Below are 8,687 nucleotides of genomic sequence, written 5' to 3' on the forward strand. Positions count from 1 at the left end.
TTTACATAAATCGGATGATATCATAGGCATATCACAATAAAACCAATTCCATGCTTTGGCTTACAAGGTTAGGGTCATGTCACCAATCCTTAAATAGTCCTTTAAATCCTTAAAGTTTGACGTCACTGCATGCAGAGATGTTCGCCGAAACCTTAAGGCCAAAGAATTATAGACTGCTGGCACATTTATCTGTCCACTGTTGTGCCCAGAGACTGTAAAAAATATGGACAAAGCTATTGTGACGTCACCCATTGGCTCTCCGTGGGTCTCTAAAACACGTTTTGAAGCTCAATGGCGGGCGCGGCCATGTTCTCGATTTGGAGCCAAAACCATAGAGTTAAGCGGTCTTGTGATTTTTACAATGTGATTGACAGTCCGGTGCGGAAAAGCCCATCAACCTGAACGAACGATTGCAGAACGAACTTGAGGCTAGCTGACAGTCTGCCGTTATGTTTTAAAATATATGATCAAATGTTTACGGAGTTTAATTTCCATCCGTGACTGTACTGTGTCATGTAATCACGTTATGACATTAATAATACAATTATGTTCAGTTATCTTCAATTTATGTTTCTCGGCAAAACGAATATGCTTAGCTAGCCTATCAGCTTGCCAGTGAGCTAGGTAAGCTATCCGTGGTTAGCTCACGCATTAGCAATATGAACTACAGGGGAAGAACATCGACTGCACTGATGGTCAATCAATCAGAGATGTGTAGACTACTGGTGATTTGACTAGGCTAATTTTCATATAACTGTCTGGTAGACCTGCTGTTAGCAGTCAGTTAATGAGCCATTACCTGCTATTACTCCATCGCCGTTTGTGGTGTTTACTTGCTGGGTGACGCTAGCTGACCGATCGTTCGCAAGTCACTTTTTGCCGAATAAAAATCAACACTGTCAGCGGTGATTAACAAATCTACCAAGTATTTTAATAACTGATCTACAGGCGTGTAAATATGACAACGCACTTTGTACAGCAAGTTTTCCACCTGTTGCATAAAGACAAAAATAATGTACATTGAATTTCTAATTATTATTATTTTCTTGCTAGCTTCTAGCTTTGTCACATTCGTGCAGCATAGCCCAGGTAGACATTTACGGAATGTACATGACTGACAAGCCGTCAAACACGTTTGACAGATGGAATATTTGCCGGATAGGGTTAGCTAGCTAGTCAAATGGCTTGGTAGCCGAAGTTGCGAACTGTTTTAGCATAGGCTACTGGACTACCACATATAGCAAATAAGCGTTAGCTGATTACGCTTTCTGCCAACTAATTATTTGGTTAAGTGGGTTAAAGGAAATAGTGAAAATGACTCGGCTACCGCAAAACTTCAGAGGAAGATTATTTTATGGTCGTCTAGTGCAGCTGTAAATAGCACACGCTATAATGAAACCACTACAAAATGTGATGCCTGCATTTTCTGACTTCGCACAGGTGGACCGTGGTCGGAGCCGCAATATCAAGGCCAAGAGACGCCATCTCCCACCCCAGTGACCACAGATTGTAGCCCCTACTGTAGCTCAGTCCTCCGCAGTAATCCGGAAGTGACGCAAGCTGTACCTCATTGGTCCAGAACAAATATTGGCACTGTGCCCAAATGAAATCGAATAAATCATGAAATCGACCCATGGACAGTCATAAGACGAATAAAATACACCTATTATGACTATTTGTTCTTGTGAGAAAAAATTATTGACTTTGTATTTTGATCGCATTTGTACCGTAGACTTACATGGAAACCGGATATGAAAACACCTATACTGGAGCCATCCGTAGTGGCGCTAGTGAGCAACCAGGAACTACAACACCAGGAAATGAGCTTCAAAAACAAAGTCTGGTTTTGGCCGCTTGGTTGTGCCTCAGAGGTGCCACTGTAGATAATTCTCATGAAAAAATGTCCTTGATTTTAATGTCACACTCCCATTTAAAAAACCAATAACTTCTCTATTTTGATAATGAATACAGTACATGATAGCATGTCCTTGATCATGACAGCACCCATTTTACCATTTTACCATTTTTACATTGGCTTGGTCAGGACAAAGGGGATTAGAGGGACCAAAAGAGCCAGGAACCAAGTGGAAGAGAAATGGGAGGTACAACAGTTGGTGCTGCAGATGTTACCAAATGCAGCAGCTAATTAACTAAGGAGCCTGGAAAAAAATTACTCACTTTACCATCTGCCAAATTACTGACTGATCAAATGCTACACTGGGTTAAAAAAGGCTACAGATCATCGCTCTCAGATGAGCATCCCCAAATCATGCACATTTCTCCCCAAGAATCGCTGGTTTACAGTCGTCACCTTAATGCCTTCATGATTTTGTAAAACCCAGAATGGGTGGAACTGCCATATACTTACTGATATGACCCAATCATTGTACTTTACTGTGAGTTCACGTATGCCTTTTATTGGTTCAAACAAATTTGGTGATTGGCAGTTTATTGGAAACTCCACTGATTATGAGGTTTATGAGAAGCATCATGAAAGTGCTTTTCATTTCTCCACACTGCAAAAGACAGCATGGAAACAATTAAGCTGGTAAGCATACCACTGAGTGATTAAAATAGGGGCCAACAATCCAAACTGGGAAACCGGTATGTAGCCTATGTAGGAACAAAAAAATAAATAAAATTAATGTAAATTTTCTGATATGATACAATTATCTTGACAAAAACATGATGCAGTGAAAAATCTTTCAAAATATTATTTATTTTATTTTTATTGAATGTCACTTGTTGTGTAGGTTTCAGCACAGTAGAATATATTTCTAGATAAGACTAGAGAATCATTGCTGGGTCTTAGTAGATAGGACTAGAGATTCATTGCTGGGTCTTAGTAGGTTCTCATCCCACTATGGTGATTAAGACAAATGTTTAAAGTTTTACTGAAGGAAATAAAAAATGACAGAATGAATTTCAAAAGCAAACAGGTTCTCTCTGAGGTCTGGTCTCTTTACTTTTGCAGAGGCCAGTAACCTAATTAATCACACAAAGCCAGCGATGATCAGTGTTGGCCCTGATGTTGCCATAACCTGCAAAGGATACTCAGTCTGCACCAGCTGGAATGTGGCACCGTAATTTTGTTGACAACAGCGACAATATAGCGAAAATACAGCCTCAAGAAGCATTAAAAAACATTAGTGAAACAATCTTTTGATAACTATTTTCCTACCTATCTTCCCCAAGTCTATTCATTTTTGTCTCATGTTGCTTACGCACATAATTAGCAAATGCCCTAATGGAAATTAACTTAAAATTACATGTAAAGATTAATTTTTTAGTGGGTAGGTTCATTTCACATTCTTCTTATATGATTGCAGTAACTGTCTAATCTTGAGGACTAAAAAGGAATGATAATGTTTAGCAACTGATCACTTATAAGTCTGTATGATCTAAAAATATACATTGCATAGTTATCGCATTATAGTGAATGTATTTATAGCTATTAGCCAGACTTTGGTCACACTACATATAAAGGAATACGATTTGCTCATTTTTATGAAATATGTTTTACTAATGTACTTAACATCATGCTAGCAATCTAGTTAGCAAAAACATAAATGTCATTACATTTGTCATGCAATTTATATCTCATGTAGTGGGTCTTCATACAAAAGAATGTAAGCTAATGGATAGCTAGCTAACAATAATCGGTCAGATACAAACTTAGATACAACACAGCATTGACAGATAAAAATAAGTCTAATATATTAGCTGGACACCAAACATTATTGGTACTTCCTATTTCTGCTTTCCTTATTTGATATTTCAGGAAGATACTATAATGTTGCTGTGCATGTATCAGTCACTCTCTCTCTACCAGCACCAGCAGGGATGTTACAAAATAATATTGGCATTTTCAACTATGGCAAACAAGCCTGCCACAGGCCACCGAAGTGGCTTTCCAAGGGGCCCTCCAGCACAGAGACACAGGGAGACGATATTAAAACCAATCCACATTTATTCACAAGGGTGGCAAGATGTTACAGCCAAGGAGCAGATGTTAAGCACTGTCATGACAAGGAGGCTCTCCTTTGTGTGGGTGGGGATGGCAGATTTAACCTGTGCGCACTGATTGCCTCACTACGCACAGGTGCAGCCACCCCTGTTCCCGTGTCCAATTAGCCTGGCCAATTATCTAATTCTTAACCAATTATCTAATTAGCCAGGTCTAATTAGCTTGACCCAGGGCAGGTGTGGCTGCTTAAACCATCCATCCCCACACCACATCAACGTTTTAGCTAATATGCCAGTTGTATTTTAATCATTTGAAAATTGAAATATTAATACAATTTGCATCTGTTGCCACCAGGGTAAAAACAGAAGGTTTAGAAAAATTATGATTAGCCTATAGCACAAGCGGTTAGCGAGCCACCGCCAATACATTTGTTTGTGTAGCCTGACTGGAGTTTAGTTGGCCAAAAGACACAGCTGCACAGCTCCATATTGGGCATTTATTATCCTGACCAGTCCGTGCCAAATTTGTACAGAACTGTCATTGTGGCATGGCTATTTCCTTACTGATGGCACTGTTGAGCATAGCACTAGTGCTACAATAGTCGCACCCACAGGAAAAAGCTCAGAAAGGAAAAGTATCTCATCTGATCAACTGTCACAGGGGAAAGGGGATGGGCCAGAAAGCCACAGACAGCCAAGAAAGGGAAACTTTCCATTGACTGGGTTGGAGGTTTCATATGGTTGAGGCCAAAAGTTTACATACACCTAGGCTGAACACATTCAAACTCCACACATTTCATGTTACCATGTTTTCCTGTGTTAAATCAATTAGGGTATCTACTTTATTTCCATGAGGTCATTTAAAAATAACAGCTATATTTCAGCTTTTATGTACTATATCAGATTTTCAGTGGATTAAAAGTTTACATACACTTTGTTAGTATTTGGTGGCATTGTCTTTTAATTGCTTAACTTTAAACAAACGCTTGGGTTAGCCTTCCACAAGCTTCTCACAATACTTTACCGAAATTTTTGCCCATTCCTCCTTACAGAACTGATGTAAGTCAGTAGGGTTTATGGGCTTCCTTGCTCGGACATGCTTTTTCAGTTCAGTCCACAAATATTTTATGGGAATCAGGTCAGGGCTTTTTTATGGCCACTCCAATACCTTCACTTTTTTGTTTTTAAGCCATTTTGTTACAACTTTGGAGGTATGCTTAGGATCATTGTCCTGCTGGAAGACCCAGTTGAGACCACGTTTTAAGCTGACATCTTGAGGTGTTGCTTCAGTGTTTCTAGATAATCCTCCTTCCTCATGATGCCATCTATTTTCTTAAGTGCACCAGTCCCTTTCCTAGAAAAACACCACCACAACATGATGCTGGCATCCCCATGCTTCACGTTGAAATGGTGTTCTTCGGATTAAAAGCCTCACCCTTTTTCCTCCATACATAACGCTGATCATAATGGCCAAACAGTCAAATTTTTTTCATCTGACCAGAGAACACTCCTCCAAAAGGCTAGGTCTTTGTCATGGTGATCACCTGGCTTTTTTTATACCGTTCTTGGAGTAGGGGCTTCTTGCTTGCCCGACTGTAGGATTCTCTTAATGGTGGATGTACACACTTTGGTACCTGATGACTCCAACTCCTTCACCAGTTCCTTTGTTGTTGTCTAGGGGTTCAGTTGAACCTTTTGGAATAAAGTTTGTTCAGCCCTGCGAGTTAATTTGTTCCTGCTTCCTCAACAATGCAGTGTTTGCGTGGTACCAATATTTTTATATTTGCATACAGTTGTTTGTACAGATGCTTGTAGTATCTTCAGTTGTTTAGAAATTGCTCTTAAGGAGGAACCGGACTTGTGGAGGTCCACAATTCTTTTTCTGAGGTCTTGGCTGAGTTGCTTGGATTTTCCCACGGTATCAACGATAAAAAAGGCAGTGGTTCTAAAGGTAGGCCCTTAAATACAGCCGCAAGTATCAATTAACTCCCAATTAACTCCTAATTATGACAATTGGCCAATCAGAAGCTTCTAAAAATCATTACATAAATGAATGAATAATAATGAATAAAGTTTAAAGAGACAGGCAACTTGGTGTATGTAAACTTTTGACCCACTGGAATTCTAATATAGTGAATTAAAGCTTAAATTAAAAATGACCTCTGATGTGAACAAAGTAGATGCCCTAAGTGACTTGCCAAAATAAATGTATGGTAACATGAAATGTGTGGAGTTGTGAAATATCTTTAGCTTAGGTGTATGTAAACTTTTGGCCTCAACTGTCGCTCCTGTGTGCCCCAGAGAATAGGATATAATAGGAAACTTTACTGTCCATTAAAAATAATGGACATTTGCTGGAAGCACATGGCATACAATATAAAAATAACACTCATTCATATATCAAGAAAGAATACATAAATATGACAATCGGTGTACAATGCAGTGCATGTTCCAGCTGGTGTCATGCTCATTTTTCATCTACATAAATTTTAAATAGCAGAGGGGTTAAATTATTTCTTTTAGCAGTTTTTTCCTGGCTTGTGGCAACCCCTGGTGTGAAGAGTACAGTGGGTGTGTACAAGCTTCACAGGCAGCCACTGTTCTGAAAACCAGAGTTGTTGCAACAAACGTGTCATTACATTCAAAAACATGAAAAAGCGGGACAGTTCATATTAATATTTTTCTGTGTACATTAGTAAATCTTCAGGTTTTCTGGTTTTACTTTATTTTCTCAAGGGAAATTTGATAAAATTGTTTTGAGTCATTGCTAACTTAAAAAGAACCAAGATGACCAATTAAGTGCATTCAAAACTGTGCTCAATTGTGCATGCGTAATGCCAGTGGCAATTTTAGCATGTCATTTCTGGTAGGGCAGTTTTGTATGACGTCACCATCACAAAAAATAAAGGCAGCCAATTAGTCTACGGTAGACCTATTCTATTATATGGGCTGCGCTGTATGTGCCAGGGAGCAGAAAGATTTACAAACTAAATAATAAAATAAAGACTCGTACAAACTTGAACTTAAGAAACTTCAAAAATTAAAATAAAATCACACTTGACTTGAAATTGAAAACTTTAGCTAACTTGAGTGAGAGCACCTATTATCAACCACCCGGGGGAGGGGGAGGGGGAGGGGGGGGGGGGGTGTACCGACCACCCTAACCGCTGGTGTATTTAATTCATATTTATTAGAGAGAACTGGACATTGTTGCCTATTAAAATATAAGTCCTGTAAAAGTACACACAATAAACAGCCTTATTTACAATGTCAACTTTAAGATAAGCAACATGCTCGGAATTATCTCATCACGACCCATTAAATGCAATGGCGCAGAGGTTGCTTCAAAGAACTTCTTTCCTAACGGTCATTTTGCGTCCTGCGACTTGGGTTACAACAGTGAATATGCACGGATTCCTAGACGTGCTGATACTAGCCACCACCCTTTCTCATATTAACCTCAAATACACAAGATAGGACACCTATACAGTATGCTAGCAAATTTATGTCAAGTTCCATTCATTTATATGGGGTAGTCGATACACGTCCCCATAGCTAGCGATGGGCCACCTCTGGGCCATATAAATCTTCATATGGTTGTGATGATTGCTTGTAGGTTAAACTACAGTAAACATTTCATATAGGACACATGAAATGAGCTTATCAAGAAACTTAGCTAAAATGTGAATGATTGGTGCCAATTAAATAATTAAGAGCAGAAGCTGGTATGAAATCCAGAAACAGGTAGTGGCCCTCCTTGCCCACCCCTGTTCCACATCCATCACCTGTAGTGTCACAGCTAGAGCTTCTCTCCATATACGATGCCCTTGGTTCTCTGTGACCCCAGTCTATTGCCTCCAGCCCATCATGACCTGACTGGTGATCCAAGATAGAGGCCAGGACTCTGGTGCTCAGGTTGAAGGTGTGGGCAGCAGGCATGGTGTCATGCTTGACCCCAGATGTCCTTGCATCACCCACTTTCTCATTAGTCAACCCAAAATTTTGAAATTATAAGCAGAAAACAAAAAAAAAAACAAATCACAGCAACACACTACATATTGCCATGGTTATGAAATAAATAAGGTCATAAAATAAAACCATTAACGAATAATGTTTCTCAGATTTTGTTGCATCGCTCCCATAAACCAACGACACTAAGCTGTGGACTTGATAGGTGGCTGTGACTGTAGGATATCTTGCATGATTAACACTAGTTCACTAGTGTCAGCTATCTATCTGCACCTGCTGTGATCACCAGAAACTACTAGACAAGCTAGTTCAACATCTAACAGTCTAACTGGTCTAAAAAGTCCTTACTAATTCAAGGTCATGGTAAGAATTTAAATGGAGGAACCACCATCCCTGCCTAAGTCAGATGAGGGTGGTTCAGACTAGGGACAGTCTGCTGAGCCTGCACCCAGGCCACACCCTCCAGACATAACATACCCCAGCAGTACATCAACCAGTCACAGTCATGCCAGCATCAACCACAACCACATTAGTAGCCCCTCCCCACATACCTCCTTCAGCAGCCTCAGGGGATTTACCCACTCAGGACTTGCCACCCACCCAACCAGTCATTTAGCACTTCCTTACCACCAGGAATGCAGGAGGGAAATCCCACAGCTTTAGCTCTCACTGGTACAGGAAATTTAAACGTACTGAATATTGTATCTCTAACCATGCTCTCTGGAGATGGTGAAGAAAAGCTCTATAGCAGG

The sequence above is a fragment of the Anguilla rostrata genome, chromosome 5, assembly GCF_018555375.3.
Source record: "Anguilla rostrata isolate EN2019 chromosome 5, ASM1855537v3, whole genome shotgun sequence".
Lineage (NCBI taxonomy): Eukaryota > Metazoa > Chordata > Actinopteri > Anguilliformes > Anguillidae > Anguilla > Anguilla rostrata.